The 19,853-nt window shown below is 38.1% G+C and overlaps 1 non-coding gene across 1 annotated transcript; it reads right to left on the bottom strand.

The window, feature by feature from the left end:
- Positions 1-11,865: 11,865 nt before the first annotated feature.
- On the bottom strand, positions 11,866-11,947 carry TRNAS-GCU (transfer RNA serine (anticodon GCU)). The gene has a single exon. It is a non-coding gene; the product is annotated as a tRNA-Ser (tRNA).
- Between the last annotated feature and the right edge of the window lie 7,906 nt (positions 11,948-19,853).

The following is a 19,853-nucleotide window of genomic DNA, read 5'->3' as shown; positions in this document are numbered from 1 at the left end:
TTAATTCTAAAAAATTATATTGGTCTATATAGGGGCATAATTTCGTATCTACAATGTATTTGCGCGAAGAGCGCTACAAACAACCCTCACTCTGATTCACCTGTTAAAACGAGTAAGGATGAAAGTGTGGACAAATTAAAATGAGTTTTGCTTAAGAATAGCCGATTCAGCTTTAGACAGTTTGCAAAAGGATTTGATGTTTATTTAAATTTATATGAAGCATGATAGATTATTTTGAAGGAGTATTCAGCATAAAAAGGAGGTTGTGTCGAAGAAGTAGGTGCAGATTCGACTATAACAATCTGAACAGAAGTTTCAGAAGCGATATGCCAGATCTATCTCCCCGTGACTTCTTTTGCCAAATATCAGGTAACACGTGAAAGGAAATAATTTTTAGACGATCAAGAGGATTCACAAACAAAAGCAAACTATGTTACATTAAGCTCGAAAACCCCATTACCGATTGCAAAAAACGGTGGTACGCGTGTACTGAATCCCGACAGATATTTCATACGGGGAACAACTAGAACTTAATTATTTAAGTATTATTTTATATAAATTTATTTTATTTAACATAAATATAAGTATTTTTATTTAAATTTATTTAAGTTTACTTCAAGTATTTTTAATTTATTGGTACTTTTTTGACCCAACAATATATATTACGATAGTGGTTGTGTTATAATTGTTAGCAAACTATTCCAAATACTAATTTAGTAAGATTTGGTCTGATTGCCCATTCGCCACCATACGCTACTATAATACTTAGCCTTTACAAGGATGTCCGGCGGGCTTTAAAAAATGAAAAAGCTAGTTGAACTAGAACGTCGATTTTTTTGTGTTAGAGGTGCTCTTGTTGATTTTTTACACATTTGAGCCATTGCTCTGGCAACTCGGACAACCTTTTTACCATTCACGTTCCATGGCTTTTCGAAATAAATCAATAGTGTGATGCGTTTATCCACCAACGATGCTTTTTAGGGCATGAAAAGCTTCATAATTACGCAAATTTGAATCCGAAAAATAAGCGAGTTGAAGGCATTGTTGATATATATTTACTGAATGCAGAAAATAGTTGGTGTTCTGTGACGAAGTCTGGCGTAGTCATCAAGAAATCAGACTGCCGTGCGAACGCTCCTCTTGAGAAACTTAAAAGATAGCGACCTGCAATCATTGTTTTAGTTGCGGCGCGTATCGCATAGTAGTAGATGCCGCTAATGTCTATTTTAAGTCGTCCTGAGATGTAAATAGTTATGACCGAATCTACTCGACACATTTGATTTCTACGTAGGACAATGCCATTTTCTTGTCTGGTCAGTTTCCGGCCAGCGGTAGAGACCGGACCGCGTCTCGAACCGTGCCTCGTCTGTCTCTACTGTATGCGCCAAGCGGGTCTTTCTATTCGCGAAAACTTCATCAAGTTTCGCAACGACCTGGCGCAATAAGTAACTGGTCGGAGTTAATTCACGGGAGACTCATTTTTCATTAAGTTCCCGGATTTTCAGTATTTTTATTATAATTCTGAAACGCGCTACGTGTGAAGTGCCAGATTTGTTCGACAAAACTCTTAACTTCCAACCTCTTTTTTCGCGAAAAACCTCCTCAATGGCCGAAACATGTTCTTGTTTTTTGGGTTCGCTTGTCTTTCATATAATGCATGTTTGCTTAAAACCTCCTTGCGTAATATCTTCACTAATCTTCGATAATTTTCCGCAGCACGAGGAACAAAAACTTAATCACGGAGTTTCGATTATTGTGACATATATTTTTCCTTCTGAGCTCATTTCACTTAGAGTAAACTCAACCGGTTTGTTTCGTACTCGTTAAGTTTCTTGAAGGGTAGAGTATTTACCAATAGAATTTCAATTGCTAATGGGGCCTAGAATCGAATGTGGTAAAACTTCAAAATCCGCCAGATTTGGTTGTAGCAGCCTAACATTTGGTCAGTCTGGGAGTTCTCAAGCACAAATGCTGCCAAAAAAAAGCGGCCCTAATAACGCTACAAATAATCAAATTCAGTTTTCAACCACTGACGAAATCTCTTTAATTTCCTTTTACCTGCTAAATCACTTACTATAAATTATTCCTTATATTTTTCTTACGTTGTTTAGTTCTGTACATAGTAATAATATACAGTAATGTCTTCGCAATATTCATGCAAGTTTACAGGAGCAGCCTAGATGCAGAATATAGTTGATGAGCCATGTTAGAAAAGTAAATCAATAACGATAAAGAGAAGATTAAATGCGAAAATGAAAACGAACGCTGAAGTTGGCATTACCCGGAAAATTTGTTTCGCTTGCGGCTCAATGAAACCATAATTATTTTTTGCGTTTTGGTCAGCAGACTTCGGCAACTACTATCGGTAAGACTTTGTTGGATCATTTTTATTTTTATTTGAAATTCTATATATTTATTTACATATCGAATATAAATAAATATATTTAATATAAAATAAAATACGAATATAGGTTTGATGACGAATACGGTGATGATGTACACGTATGTGTATATCATAGTTTAATAATTTTTTAATTTAATTGTTAAACGTTTGACGGAGTTAAAGTGGTGTGAAAATTACAGTGTTGGTTTTTACAAAGTATATATATATATAATGATAATACATTTACATACTAAAATGTAGTAAGTGTAAATCACCATCGATTAGAATTTTGTCACAGGAGACACGAGAAACTTAATCTGGTGCTAAGACGTGTTGGCCGTTACTTGAATATTGTTGAATTTATCTAGAAGCTCAAAGAACGTCCTCGCAGTACAAAGTTCATTAACTTTCTATCCCTGCATTGCCAATATCGAGAATAGGTTTATCTCCTGGACTATCAAAGTGAACTTGACTGAACGTTAGGAAATCATGACACGACAAAGGCCATTTATGTTAAACGGTTCATTAGTATCATTAATTATTTATTAGCAATTTAATCTGCGCCAGAATGACGTGCGGCCAGTTAGAAAACCGCGAAATGTATGAGGTCTTCTACAATCGCTCGATTATCATTAGCAGATTCTTCCATAAGTAGCAGCTTCTGTTCCGCTTAAAGCATTGTTCATGTGAAATAACGCTTCGTAAATTAGGGGGCTCTATATTTACGATATTCTGCATTATTATGACGCAGTTGGTTTCACTTGATGTATATTAATATCAACAGCGCCTTGCTTATTCAGGAAAACTACTAAGATCCATATGATTTTGCAAAGATATTTTATTTATTATTTATATTCTAGAAATTAAGACGTTATTTTAATTAATACACACAAACGTCTATATCAGTTTACTAAAATGAGGATCGAATTTTCAAGATATGCTTTGAGTCGGCAAAAAAATTTACACAGATTCTAAAAACTCGAGGAGCATAATTTAAGAATTAATTTTTAAAAAAATCACATTTATGTACAAAATAATTAGTTGTTTTTTATTGCAGTCGTGGAATAATAACACAATATGTAGAAAAACATCAGCTCACATAACACCACCTTAAAGAGGAAATAACTACTGAAAATAATGAAATACTACTGAAATAAAATCATTTCTAGGTCTAGTTCAGTCCTATTTAATATTCATACCAAAATTAAGGGATGGATGACTTATGCCTTTTTAGAGAAAAACTGGCAGTTTGAATGATCTGATGATTATACAACAGCAGTATTTAACAGTGTGCAATAAGCAATAAAACTTATAATAACTCTTTTATTATTATACTAATTTTTTACATAATTCTCCCAGTTTTGGTCTGACGAAAAACTAGCACTTGTGACAAATACCTATTCGTTCAGGATCTCACTAATAGGTCAGGGCGTCGTATTGCTTCTCATTCTTGATTTTTTTGAGAAGCGAAACAAAATCGCTTTCAATACAACTGGGAGATACACTACTATACAACTGGTGTGAACAACATAAGTTATTTTATATGGACGGGGGTGACGAAAGATTGAATCGACCTCGACGGAAATCATTTTACATTAATTACTGATCATTGACGACCCGTTTAAATTCCCTTAGGTACTTGCGCTACTTTAGTTTGCCGCTGTTTTTTTGTCACAGAACTTTACAATACATTTTTTAGTATAACTTAACCATGACGCTAAATACCAAAGAGGGAAAAAACGTAACAGTGGAGATTTTTGTAGTGGGTTTCCACAAGAAATAAACGACCAGCAATCAAAAGAAGAACCAAATTGTTATTTCTATAGGTAAGAAGTTGAATTTTCACCCTTAGAGTGGAATGAAATGAAAAAAAAGCATTATGCAATGATATATTATCGTATACCATTGACCGATGTTCGCGCAGTCGTCAGTCTCACTGTTACAAAACGAAGAATATATATATATATATATTAAGAGTACAAACTGGCTACAAATTAAGAACACTTGATGTAACATACATGCAGGACCTTTTAATTGCCACAGTTGATCTTACACGTTGACAGTAAGTGAATCGTTTTCAGTGAAGAACATAACGATTTAAACATACACGTGATCGTTTGTCAGGGATTTACTAGGTTCGGTTAGTCACACCTTGTAGTAACGAATCATGGACTATAATTCCAAAGTGCCGTATTTGTCCTAAAATTTATTTAGAAAGAAGATTAGGTCATAAGCTATCCGCGTCATACCATCTTGTTATAAATAAATTTGGAGAGAGAGGTGTACGAACCATAGAACAATACATTAAACAAAACAGGTGATGCAGGATTTATATGAAAATTTGTACTAGCTAAGAATGACCCAGATCTAGAAAACTGCATCCAGAAAAAAATTGAAATTATGATGAAGCTAAAGCTACTTTGGCATTCTCTAATGACACAGTACAAATGATTTCCCAAAACTATATCTCTAAAAAATATGTACCGCAGAAACTAACGAACTATTTACTCCAAGTGGTCGGTCAACACCTGGTGTTCCAGGTAGTTATAAAAAAGGCCCTACCACCGAGGCGTTTCGGATTCGGAGCTTAGATCCCGAAGAACGTTATCATATAAAACCACATATGTAGAAGTAACGATGTATAGTAAAACTCTCACCAATTGCGTGTCACGAATGAATTGTTGTCCATCAGATATTCGCTATTGATCAGGTTATGCACTGATAATATGTAGCTGCTTTTCATCTTCCTTTATACACAATTTCTAGAACTCATTAAAATGATACTTTTTCTTACAAATTGGCCAAGACATGATGCGACTAGTCCAGCTGGCTATGGCAACTTGTCTATGTAGGCAGACTTGTGTTTTTTTGCGTGTCCGTTTACTCAGGTTCATTTATAATCATGTAGATTTGTAAATATACACAAATTTTGCAAAAATAATATCATTTTGCCGGGACCTATTTGTATTGATTTAGTTGGTCTTGTGCACAGAAAACATTCTTAAACTGTACGAAAGCAAACAGTATTGTATTACGTAGCTAAAAACAAGTTGTTAAGACGATTAATCAACACAGTAGATCGCCACGCTGTAAGGGGACTAATATCCAGGTGTATACTTATCTGTACCTGAAGCAAATGTCCACGGATATCCATCCTTACCTTCACAAAGAATGATGAACGCAGGTTAGCTCATTCATTTTAGGTAGTTTTATAGTTGTCCAAATGCTCCATGCTACATTGACTTTGCATAAATCATGCAGTAGTTTAGCTGAGATAAAAACCCCCGCAACCCCCTGAAAGCAGAGTTAGATCTCACAGGGAAATTAGTTTAGCCCTTAAGTGGTGTTTAAAAATCGTAGCCCAGGGGATTTTGTCTAATCTATGGTAGTCACAAACTTTTGACGCGTTTCAATTGACTTGCCTGGGTAACAGAACTACCACATTTTCTAAACGTATACGAAAACAAAGATTTTAGTCATACGGATATTCTACAACACTCTTTGCTCTATTGTTCTATAGCATCATTCAGTTGAATAGCGTCATATTTGCTAATTAAACAACTGAAATTTATGCATATATATACTAAACAGCTATGCAATAATAATGAAGAAAACGCGACTAGACGGGTTCGTTATTTTATTTGACGGGAGTAGATTGTTTAAGAGGGCGTGAATTACTTCTTTCGTTTAGTCAGCCTAACTAAATAAATCATCTGCTTTTGTTAGGTTTGTAACCAACTGATACGAAGCGAAGAAAAGCTGCGCACTCCAAATTTCGTGTGGTTTCATGTAGGGTGACAAATCTTTTAGGCGCAACATCAATATGGCGCAATTTTTGTTTATGAAAATACAAGGCCCACGATATACCTATCAGGAATCATGCGCGCTAATAGCCTGATTGCAAGTGCTTCGCCTAGACTTTCCGACTAGCGACTTTCGTCATACACAGAAATCAAACGCTGAATCCGAGCAAGCAACGAAAAGGCTGTGGAACCGCTTCGTCAAGCTACACTCCATTTTTCCACTCCTGTTCTTGGCTAAATTAGTAGAGACGAACGGCGCGTTACATTGAGCACCGAGAGAAAAGTGCTGATTTTGATGGGTTCGAAAGGCAGGCTCGAATGTACGACATTGTTGACATCTTAATCTGCTGGATGCTTCAGACAAAGGAACGGCTTCAAATAACGTCGTTACAAAGCTAAGATTGCGTCAAGAACACTGTATACTAGCGATAGACTACTATTGATAGTCTATTAGCGGACCAGCTTAGCCTCCATATAAAGTGAATAGGACGATCCAGAGAATGCGCAAGACCGGCTTTTGGCATCGAAATTAGCATATATCATTCGGAAGCTACACGTACAGTGAGTACCTATTTGCTTTAATCCGCAAGTAGAATTTGTTTAAGCAAGCCTTTGCGAAAAGATTGATAATCAATATTACACAATACAGGAGCCTATCATTTGCGAAAATGTTCACTGCGAAAATTCCTATTCAAAGCAACTTGGCGCAACCCCCATCGTATAGGTGGACTAATTAATCCTTCTAGACGACCTTTTATTCATAAATAGCACACGTTACTTTTGTGGTTAAGGTGACAATATTTTGATTCTTCATCGCTGCGAACTTTACAGTCAGTTTCTGATAATAGGTTACTCGACAGTACGGATCCTTACAGAGCACTTAGCAACTAGTTACTAGCAAACTTAGTTAAAACTGCTGTTAGTACGTATAAGTAAAACTAAAAAAAAACTTGAACGTTCTTGCTATATTCGAATATATTAGGCAATCACCCTTTTTTTTTTATCTAAAAATCAATGGAAAACAACACTTCGCGAAAGATTATATTGCGCAAGCGCTTTTTAAAACATACAGGAAACAAAGATCGATATTAAAGCATATTGGTAACAATACGTACAAAGCCAAACATGAATTTAATCTCTCTAGACAACAGGCATTATCAGCGTTTATTTTCGTAGACAAAAAGTGGCCTTTTCTATATCGTATTCAATATATAGAAAATGTTTTTGGGAAAAAAGAACGAACCTCTTAAAAAGTTGACAAATTATTAATTTTTCTTTAAGTAGATACACTAAAAATAAGAGGCAATTCTAGACGAGCAGTCATCTCGAATGATGGTTACGCTCAATAACTTCAGTAGAACGAACGGTTTTGTCTACCTATTCAAATCTTTCGGTTCAATAACGGTGTGATTCCAGGTGTGAAGACTGAAGTGTTAAGCGAACCCACAGTTTGTGCTCCTAATATTAACTCGGAATACCGAAGTCGATAAAGCTGGTTCCGCCATTTGCGTTATCAGTACCGACTTGGGCTCATTTCAAAGTGGCGAGTACGCAAAATTGAAATGGTTTCCATATAGACCTTTTTTTGTTACTTTCCGCAGTGTTAGAGGTATCGTCACATTATTGTTTTTATTGTCTATTTTCTCCTGTCGGTTTTTTTCCGTGTGATAAAATGAATGATCGCCTTCACACTTTATTTGGGTTCAGGAGACGTTTTACGGTAGCTGGATTGCGGCGCCACTGTGGTGGTGAATAGGCGGGACATCCGGGTCAAGACACCGGGCTCGAATTTTGCTGAGGTCTGGTAATTTAAATTTTTTTATTCCGTTGTAGATATTGGTTGGCTCGGTTATCAGCCAAGAAAATTATTTAGATAATATTATACATTGCTATTACATTGTGTATTTAGATTACGTCACGGCTCAGACAACAAGGCCATCTTCTGGATAGCGAGACGCTTTTGCTGTTGCAGGCAACCGAATGTATTGTATTCATATAGGAAGTGTGGCGACTACCGTATCTTTAGTAGGATTCCGTAGTCGAATCGAGGTCGATTTTCGATTAAAAGCTTCATTGCGTAGCCCATTTACAATGCTAACGAAAAACCAATGCTTCGTGTGGACACTTCGCACGTCTAATACGGAGCGCCTTGATTCACCTTGAAACGTCCAGAGACATCGAGGATCGCTCCAAAAGAAAACGCAAAAAAAAACCAAAAAGGGAACAATGTTTTGATTTCGGCGATTGGTATTATCTAATAAGACGCACATTTGTTTATTCGCAGTGTGGCTGTATCCTTAAATCATTCCACGTATTTAGTATCTCAGCCGATTGTCCACTTGTTATTGAAAGTACTTCTTCGGTCGTCGGTCGATTTCTTACGCAAAATCCTAAATCCCGCCTATCATCTGCGGCACAATGTCCGCAAAAAGGACATGAAGTGTGCTAAAAATCGTATACGCTGACCCCTAAGCTCTACCGTCTTACCTTACCATTTTGGACAGCGCATTTTGTTTCACGAAGTCTATAAAGATGTATTCGTGTGCGGCTACTATGAGCTCGAGCTCTCTTTCGTTGATTAAGGTACGATATTTAACACAAGAGCCACGTCCGTTATTTCTCCGATTGCCAGTATCACCTAACTAACTGCTCTCAAGGCCCAGCTGGTCGCGTAGGCTATTGTTTAGAGGCTAGCCAGCACAAGGTTATAGCAAGCGCCCGTGCATATCGCCGCACACCACGACATTGTAATGGCGAAACGCAGGATCGCCACTCTGACGATTAGGCTGACGCAGACTGAACTCGTGGAATTCCTGGCTACCGTTTTTGGAATCGATAGTAACCATCGAAAGCAGTTATGAACAGTGTATACAAACTCTCAAAAAAAAAAAAAAAAAAACCCACTGGAACGCTTAGTGATACTGCAGAAATCAATCTTTGCTTGTATAACGGCACATCGGGCCTAGATTCGGTATCGATTGATCTAAAACGAATATCTGATTAGTAAAGATTACAGGCACGTTGTGCAAGAAAACCCGCCTTATTCTAACTGCTCTGAAGCTTGAACTGGCTTTCGTTGTATAAATCGTCTAATTGAAAAGGTCTATAGACATAGCCTATTTCTGTTTCAATTTTCCAAACAAATTGAAATCAATAGGAAATCAATGGAAAATAAATCAACACGAATATAAAATAAATTTCGATTTTATTGATCTGATAGATAATTGCTTGTCGGCTATAATTTCAGTCGCGAAGGACAAGTACGTTTATTAGTGGGCTGAGATGTTTCCCATTTTTACAACGACCGAACCATTTATTGCAGCAGAAATGACTGGAATATAGCGATATCGATTGTGAACAAAGCTATGCAAGTTTAACTGACTATAAAAGCGTGTTTTATAGAAAAAGAAAGTAGTAAAAGTGGAAGCCAGCAAAAGTATGAGTGGGTCAGACAAGCTCAGACAAGCCATAACCTATTTTGGGTTTACTCGCATTGTTATCTTCCATTTATCTAATGTGTGCCTTTTTCGTTTCTGGAAACCTTAATCTTGGAGTTACAATTATTGCTATTTAAACTACAAAACTGAATTGTTAATTCAAATCGAAGACACACAGATATTCTAGAATAGAGATACAAGTCTTGCTCATACGTATGAGCCAAAATTACCAACACGAATTAGTGAGCCACATTGTTAAAAATTGCCCTTGTTTTACAGTTAATAAAATAAAAGATATATATATATTAAGAGTACCTCAAATACTCGACTGCTTCTGTGTACAATATGTTGTCTCGAAAAATAATATTAATGAGGTACCTGCAAAATCGGAAACTGGATTTAGAGATTTTTCTGATATAACTAATACAAACATACATATTGTTATTAACAAAGGTTATTCTCGATAGTTTTTACTAAGACAAGAATTGAATAAAAATTTGATAGCCATCTTACTGAAGTCATTACTTAGTATAGATAAATTACAGGTTCATGCAACAACGTTTGGCTACAACGGAAAAGTCGACCACTTCTCTCCGTGCAGGTTTGGTTAAGTTATAACTAAGCTACGATGGTGTGTTAAATGAGAATAGATGAAAAAAAAAAAACTAAAATGCAAAAATCTAGACATCGTAAGCCATCCCTGGCTTTTTATTTCTGCCCTTCTGTTTTGCTCACCTCGCATGATCGCTTGCTCGAAAAAATGTTTAATGCAATAAATTTTTCGATGTTCTCTAATAAGATACAGTACTTCCAAATCTATCTGTAAAAAATGCTTATTCTTGCCCAAAAACTTAACAGTATATAATAATAATAATAATACGCCATCAAGACAGTATATGTTTCATATGAGAATATTTGGCAGTTTCTGCGCGTGTGGAGAAAATCGATATTTTTAGTCTGCGTGTTAGATTCTAATACTGTTATTACAGATCCTTCTCTAGTATCTGAATACGTCATGGCCACACGAACGTACTGGATATAAAATACACGAAATGTATACGTTTAATGTTACATACTCATTATAGATTAGAGCATAAGCGCTTTTTTTAGCAACATACATTTCCAAGACAAGCCAGTATTGTTGTGTATGACAACAAGTATTGTCAAAAATAAAAATGAGCGTTAACATATTACTTCATCCAGATTACAGTTTTAGGAATTCCACTTGTTACAGCCCGGGCTCAAATTTTTGCATGGCGAAAAGCAGACTGGTTTTTCTAGACATTGACCCCATTAAGGACGGATAGTCACAAACTATTTATAGTTGCCACGTGCGGTTTGCCTGCTAGAGTATTAACTACGAGATCGATCAGAGAGAACACTCGAACTGAGGTGTGTGGGCAATACCGCATTGCGTGACGAATAGTTTTTCTATTCTTTCCTATGCGACAGTTGCGATGTTCATTACTTTCGTTTTCGATCTCATAATCCCTTCACATTGGCCGAAGAAAAACTGTGACGAAGAATGACCACTTTATTCTATAACAAATGTTTCTTTCTATGTTTTCTTAGCCTACCATTTGCAGTTGTGTGCTCTGTTACCAATACATTTTGCAGATACGCTTTGTATTGGATACGCGCGCCAAACCAGACGTTCGTACCGAAGTGACTATTGCGAAACAGAGTAATCCCCTAGAAGAAACTTCCCAAATCCTACCAGTTTATGCTACTTAATAAATCAAATGCTGACACAGCTTAAAGCAGCATTTCCCAGAATTGCCATTTGGATATTTGGCTTGAGTGACTTCAAACAAGCTGGATACAAATTAAAATAAAAAGAAGTTTATATCATTTTAATCTCGACTCAATTGTATGAGCAAACTGTATGCTCTATTAATTTCTGTTGTTCTATAGAAAATATTCATAACGTCACAAAATGTATAAAAAATTCGAATTTTTACGCGTAAATCATAGTTTAGACCAGTAAAGCACTGGGTAATGGGATCGATGTACCATAGATAGTGTATTTGCGCCAGCTTGGGAATTAGTTGAATAGCATTATGTCTAACTACCGCCCCTTGCAAGCTTGAGCTTCTTATTAATAGTATTACAATGTGTAGATTTTTTTTTTAAAGACCTATATTTCCTTCAATAAATCTACAAATATTGAAACATCGTTTGCATCGAGTAACTCTACATCCGTTAAGTTTTATTTCAATGTATTACAGAATAAAAATTGTCTCGACGAAGATGGGATTCGAACCCACGCGGGCAGAGCCCATTGGATTAGCAGTCCAACGCCTTAACCACTCGGCCACCTCGTCGCTCGAACTAGTGTCGATAGTAATTTTCATTTAGGGACCAAGTTTGACATGCAACAACACAAAGGGCATCGTCTTAACAATTAGATCTTTACTTTTCATACCGATAGCGACAACCCGAACGCCTCGAAGACGTAGTTGGGTGGCCTGGGACGGCTGGTTATAGATAAATTGTACATGCATACATGATAGTAATCGAAAAGTTTTCGGTTCGGCGCTCTTCGAGAATACAACTTTTTCATAGGGCAAAGTTCCGTGTAGGCACAGCACAATGCTTCGTTAAAGTTTTAAGACATTTTGTTCTAGCTAGTCGCTTTCTCCTGTCTTTATGTGGCAAGAAATTTACATTGTTTTTTAGGTGGTTGCCACGACAAGCTAGCATGATCTAATTAGATTGCCTAGGAGCAAAAAAGATATTTAGAAAGCAATGGGTTGGACATCTTCTGTTGGATAGCTTCGTTTCATCGATGTACCTCGAGCATGTACAGCATTTTCTGGATGGTTCTGTTTATCTTAACCACTTCTAATGCATTGAACTTTCTGTTTTTTTTCCAGATGAGGATATGGCTCAATTCTCGACCCAGAGGTGGCCATTTGTTTATTTGGCCCGTGTCAACGTAGAGACACTTATCTTCAGTCGCTCATAACCAATTTGCATGAAAATCTATCAGTGTGCCTGCGTCCCGCAAGCACTGCTAAGCGCCGCGATAATAATTGTCGGTGCTTCCTCGTGCTCTTCTCTCACATTCGGAGACGTTTCCAGATCCTCCGTTCTACATTTTGAATTGAATACCGTATACTGAAGATGATTATCGATAGCCGAATGTGCATAGTTCATCTTCTCGACCAACTATTTAACAGGCTGTTTGTTACTCATGGTTTTCATCGTCTTCGGATGGCCACACGAAATAAAGCACATCCTCAAGTTAAGCTGAATTTTTGAATTTAGCAAACTATTTTTAAACCATATTTATCCGGTTTGGGTTAAATTTGGGTTGACGACCTGAAAAGATTCGTAGCCTAATCAGGCTATTGGGTACAGCTATTGGAACAAATGTTTTTTTTCTCATTTCTTATTCAACTTCAGTTGAGGTTTTAGTTAATTGAAAGACTTTGAGAATTGTGCTTACCGCCATCGATAACTTAAATTGAGTAAATTACAGCGTACAGATATATGCTCAAGCCTATAGATGGTTTTGCCGTAACGTACAAAAATTGTGTATTTCGTAAGCGCATTCTGTGGCTCTGACATTTCGCCCAGACGTCGATGTTTCTTCTTCTTCGGTCAAATACCCAAATATATATATATATATATATTACTGTGCATCGATTTGGCGCAAGCGACAGACACCTTCGAACATTTCGAAACGTTCTGAACGAGTATCACAGTTCTTTTGGTGCTATACGTGATCACGTTTTATCACCACGAACAAGAAGCTTGACGGCGGTAAAAGTGGATGAATCGATTTTTTACACCGGTCTTCTCGCTTAGTTGTCTTGCATTAATGTTTTTGTGAGAGGTTTGTCGTAACATTTCATTCATTAACAAATTCCACTCAAACTCTAACTAGATACACCCATTCGAAGCGCCCGTGTTGTGAAGCACTAGCGGCAGTTCGCAAAAAAAAGACGAAACTGAGGACGAAAGCCGGTGGCTGTGCTGACGTCTGCTGGCTGGCCCGAGCGCCCGTCAAGGCACATTGCAGGCAGCGGGCGCTATCGTTTCGCTGACGAACGGCTTTACCATTAAATTTCGCAACTGTTATTTAGTACCTGTTTGACGAGTAGTGTTTAACGACGACGAACGACTCGATACCGGGCATCAGCATCGGAGCACGAACGTGTTGAGATGTCTACTCGTTGGCGGCAAATCGAATAAATAGCAATAGTGGAAATGTAGCCAAAAATCGAGGTTAACATTTTCACATTTGTGTCCCGTTCGTGAACGCAGCGAAAGGGTTCAGTGAAAGTATACGGCTGAAAAATTGCTTTTAAAAATGATCGTTTCTTCGCCAGTTCTGAGTTGATAAACGGAGCTAGTTACTTTTCGGATCATCTTTTTTTTTGGCAGATTTTTTTACGTATCGTATAGAGAAATGTAGAGTCCGATTGTGGTACAAATTGCAGCGATATGAAACATCTAAGCGTTTTGTGTACTAACAGAAGTAACTGTGGTGATATCAGTGAGTCTATACCAATGAATGTGATGCAGTGATTGCTTGGTGACATTGTGAAGTTTACGATACGGGCTCAGGGTTTCATGTGAATTATACATAATCATGGTGGACTTTAGATCCTTTGAAAAGCGGCAGGTTACAAAACGTCTACGGTTTGGAAGAGGATGCCTACTATCAGCAACGTTCAAAACTCTACGGTACGTGTTTGTTGAAAGACCTAGAGCCCCTATAAGAGTAACGTTGAGTTTGGGGAAAGTCGAAATAGGCACATATATATTTAGAGAGTAAAGAAAGGCTTGTCTCGACGGGCCATGTACATCTCTTTTTACACTGCGAAAAAACAAAGATAAATTAAATATTATGCAATTATAGTGCACGAAAACCTGTTCATTACGTGAACGTTAGACTTTAACAAGTGCACTGGAAGTTTGTGAGAAGCTTTATCTATCGACAAAAAATGTTCGATACTTTGATCGCCTATGAGCTTCTCCAAATTTAACTTGAACATTAAGTTTGAAGCGGAATGTTTATGCAACATTCTACATTTTATTTCGCCATGTGCTAAGCACACATTACTGATATGACGCATAAAAGTGCTACTCATAAGTCAAGTCGATTTTAGGGAATCGTTAGATGCATATGACTCATGCCCAAAACATTGAAAATCTACCCCTTAGAGTGACTGCCATCGAAGAGGCCTAACGTTATCAAACCACTCGGTATAATTAGAATATCCCGAATGCACCATCGTCGTGGGCCAATACTGTTTTAGTCTTTTTCATTGTCTGTTTCATTTGAAATCGTAACCTGTGCCCGTTGTCTATCCATTTAGCAAAGCAAAGAAGGCCTTAATTACTCCTAATCCAATATAATACAGTAGAGATCCACTTGGCTTACACTTCCAGAACACTTTCCGCTGGGAATTACGTTAAGTTCAATGAACACCACTTTCGATTATTTTAGGGGTTATGGTTAGCTATTTCTCGACTAGCACACAGACAGACTTTTCTATAAGTTACTTACTGACGATCGGACACGTCGTCATTTTGTGTTATTGCTCATTTTGGCACAAGTACAACAATATCTAGCAAAGAAAACCGGGCGAAATCGAATTTCTGAGCGGAACAATGAGCGGCTTAACCGAGAACATCGACTGAAAGAAACGAGAAAAGTCCTAATCACTGAACACGCCCAGAGAATTCGGTGGTTAGTACAAATAAATGTAAAGGTTTTACTTTATAGAAAAGGCGCTGCTGTGACTTGCGCGCGATCCATTCTTAGCTTGCCCGTCTCGATGCCAACGTCTCCTATGGGCTTGCTAAATGGAGGCAATTCCTTGTAAAAAAGCTCAAATGCAGGGTCCAAACGCGGCAGCTGAAGGGATCGTAAGATGCTATTTCAAGCTGACCTAGTAGAAGGCTTTGCTGCCGCGACACGGTATGAAGGGTTGTCTGTAGACTCCGCGATAGGCCAGGAGGCCAACAAAGGGCCCCTCGTTGCATGCAAGGACGTCAAGACTTGCGACAGTGGTGGAATGTACGGACGAGCTTTCAAGCGATAATGTTCAGTAGGTATGGCTGATGTGGTCGCAATACGTCGAACGATACCAAATAACAGCAATTGTTGCCGGCCCACTGCTAGCCGTATTCCGACCCATAATGAGCTTGCCTTTAGTTGGTTACAGAAGACTGGAAATTTCCACTTGAGAAAACCGGAAAAGATCTGTTATATAGTTAGCTAATTTTTTATACCGATCAGAAACATACTTGGAACTTTTAATTGGTTCTTATTATAAGTCAGACGGTTTTGTTATCACCTTCCATATTGCGCAACCGGCAACGTCAGTATTGTTTATGTATGAATGGTTATTGGGCAACAAAAACGTTACCTATCTCAAATGATTGCTATTGATGTAGTAGCCAAACGACGCAACCAGCTCACCTTTGAATATAATTATTAGTTCCAAAATCACTCGACTGTATCTATTGCGGACGGCGCCTTATTTTTGTTCCCATGAGGGTGCACTAACACATGCGTACATTTGTTGGCCCCTCACAACGCCTTCACGATTTCGCCTAGCATTGTCACTCATCTACAACGGCGTTTGTATCAACTACGTCGTCTCGTATTAGCCAAGTCAAAGTCATGAAGGTTTATCGATAGTGACGTGAAGCTTTCATAAGCACTTGGCGGTGCTGTTACGCCTGCGCTTATTTTATGGTACCTCAGTAGCTGAAAATGTTCGAGACGCATAAACGACAAATGTATAAGCTACGAAAACGTTGCTTTTGTTGGTGTAATTCGACTGACGACCATCATAACCGGTTGTTCTAGTCGTTTCATCGGCCCATTGGATCACCGTGCGGAAAAGCGACAGTTTTGTAAAACGGCATATATGATTCGATGTCAGTAGTCACTGGGTACGCCGTAAACATGAACATTGAATTAAACATTATGCGCAGCGAAGACGACTAAATGTCGCTAATAAAGTATACCAACGGCATTTACGGAAAATTCGAATCGCATCCACGTTTTTCACTCGTGTACGAAATGCATCATAGTGTCTTCAGGGTTATCATTATGCGCTCCTATGAAAGACGTCCGTCTCTAGATTTGTAAGAGTGCTACAACGTGTGTGCCTTATAGGTACCTAAATTCAACCTGGCGGTGGGCCAAAACCGATGAATTAACTTAAACAAACAGGCCAACTGGCCCAGTAATTTAGAGAAATGCTGAGCTTATGCCCCCCATGCCCAGAGGACCTTCCATTTTGAAAACTCAGAGACCCAACTTTCGACCTAGAAAACCTGAACTGTGTACATAAATTTGTCACGTCGTTTTGCCTTTTGTTTAATTGCCTTTGAGCTAAGTAGAAGTGTTGACGTTTGTTCGATGAAATTAGTGTGTTAATTTGCTTTTTTTCGTATTTAGATGTAAACCTAATGAAGTGTTTTTTGTAGTGGACATGTCTTTAGGTAAGGTGTAGGAAGATCTTAGGCAGAGACTGTAGATGGTAGAGGATCGAATAATCATTTGCTGCTTACCTCACCGGAATTTTAGATTAATTCTGTGATTGATTAATTGAAGAAGAAAAAAAGCCCACACGCTATAGTACTAGATACACAGTGGATAGATTTATTTATTAAATAACATGCCTTTTATTTTCTGTAAAAGACACGAGCACACGGGCATCCCTGCTAAATAAGTACCTTTAATTTACAAGCCTAACTAGTAGATCACAGTTTTGGATAGTAATCGTTGACCTTAGCTCTGAATGCAACGAAGGTGTAGGACTTTCTAATTAATTATTTGGAACTGTTTCGCGCATTTGCAATTGCCTCCTTTAAGTTGCTATTGGAAGAACGCACTTTGAAGTTGAGGGGTTACAGTCTCGCATTCTATTATGGCTCAGCGTTTACTAGATCTAGGGTGGAGAGTCTATTGAATCATAGTAACAGTCAGTAGATTCGCAGACGACCTTGTCTATTACTAGCTGATATTTAAGCAGAATGGGGACGTGGAGAATTTCTTCTAAGAGCAAGCCTTCGAAATTAATCTTGGTTAACGAAGGCCAAACGTAACTCGATTGCATCATATCGAACGAAGTGGAACTTGTTAATAACTTTTTTGTGGTTCCCCTCCACACTGAAATAGAATAACAATGAAAGCGCGACAGATAAAGGTATGCCTAAGATAGAATAAGCACGTGAATGTCTTAATTCAAACCTATTCATTTAATTTTTTTGGAGCTGCGGCTCTAATAAACTCTAGCTTAAATTAAACTTTTGTTTGAATCAAAAAAGCTAAGCTCAATTAAGATTCATCTTGACGTTGCGGATACCTTCTTTCGCGATCCTCAAGCTAAATCCGCTGTTATAGCTATGCCGGAAAGATAAATCCGCATTATTTCAAAGTACGTTGCTTCGCCTGTGACGCAGAGGATTGATAGGGCATTTTGTTGATGGCCAGACCCGTATGCTTGGTCAGTCATAGCCCCATATATATATATCTCGTAAGACTGGAGAGTGTCAATCAGGCATGATGAGAGTTTACGAAGCAGTTTTTGATCCATTTGAATATTGTGTTAATTAGCCGTAACGAATAGGAGTGACGTTGCACTCTCTCGAAGCGTCCAAGTAAATACCGTTTGTCGCAAAACAAGGAAGTAAAGATCTCAAATATGATCGCGTCATTCGAAGACGCTTACTGAATGATTTGTTTTTCATTTTTACTTTTAAAAGCTTTCCCGGTAAAAAGCTCGAGGTCTTAGGTAAATTCGATGCTTTGTTTAGCCCCTGCTTGCTACTGTGTTTTCTATGAAACGTACTTCCGATTGCCCTAGACATGCGTGACACGTGTGCAAAGTCGTAGCTTTGATTCCCATTGGAGCATTCACCTATCTTCGTGCTTGTAACTGGCTTGCATAACGTGGTGGCTTCAGGAAGTTGAAAAACTGAAAAGGCATACGTTGTCGCAGGCTTCCGGCTTTACGATCGAACTTACTGATCCTTTAACGTTATGACTATAAAATAGTTTGTGAACTCGCTGGGATGTTTCTTATGTCTTCTTTACGACCTATTCTCCCTTAGGTTCTAGAGACGTTTGTTTATGGTAGTTCTGGTTGTTCTACTTAGTGTTTCGCCTGTACCCTAGACTTTTGCTATCTTATTAGCCTTGTTGGATCCGTGGGGCCCTCCTTCTGGCGGTCCGCGATGCTCAACAGGAAGACATTATCTTTTTTATGAGTAGTATAACCTTGAATTACTAGCTTTAAATAATGGCGGCCTCCAATCAGTTTGTGAGTGTGGAACCATCACAAAGTGCAGTAGATGCAAACCGTGTTTAACTCTCACAAAAATAGTCCTCGTTTGGTACGCAATGTGGGTGTATGCGAGCTTCAAACCTATTCAGTTTGGATCGATAAATCCACACGCGATTTTCCAGCGATCATCCCAGGATTAGGCCTGATTTTCGAAACTAATAGAATCGGCTACTCATCAAGGCCCTGGCTCAAGATTCGTAGATACAGCAAGGCATATCTAAGAGTTGCACGATGTGAGATCTAAAATTCTTCAAACAAAATAACGCGTTATCTCTAGTTCTACTATTTTCTGACTGCAACAAATGACTCTACTTTACCGCGTTTCTTTTTTTTATCAAGTAGTCCCGTGGTACTAAAGTTATAGTTCGACTTAAAGATGTACTGCATTTTCAACACAGAGAAATTGCATATTTATATTTTGGAAGCGTAATGTGTCATTGATGGGATTCAAAGCAACGACCTCTAACGCGACATGTCCTATCAACATCACATACTGCACAACCCTTGTAAATAGACAGCGTTAGTTTGTGTGAAAACGGCCTTAAGATGCGCACCTTTCCACTACCTTTGCTTCATTTTGAATACCCATCGATCTATTAAAACCAATATATAAATATATTCGGCACATTTATGGGTATATTTGGTACAATGGTATTAGCCGAGAGGCAAGCCAGCTATCTATCTACCTATCTACCAGTTAGACAATATTGTTTAACTGATAGATTTTAATAACAGTTTAGTCTTAACAATAAGCCCATTGAGTTGCACTTACAGTTAATACGCTGACCTACAGCCTAAGGTCACTCTGTTTCGTTGTCACAAAGTGCACGTCAGTGTGCAGAATACATACGAACTTTTAAGTAAGTTATGCGTTGTAACGGAAAGCTCCGCAAGTGGCTATGTTTCGAAA

The sequence above is a fragment of the Varroa jacobsoni genome, unplaced genomic scaffold, assembly GCF_002532875.2.
Source record: "Varroa jacobsoni isolate VJ856 unplaced genomic scaffold, vjacob_1.0 scaffold_624, whole genome shotgun sequence".
Classification (NCBI taxonomy): Eukaryota; Metazoa; Arthropoda; class Arachnida; order Mesostigmata; family Varroidae; genus Varroa; species Varroa jacobsoni.
Note: the sequence above shows the minus strand (reverse complement) of the source record. Positions and strands in the feature narration are given on the sequence as shown.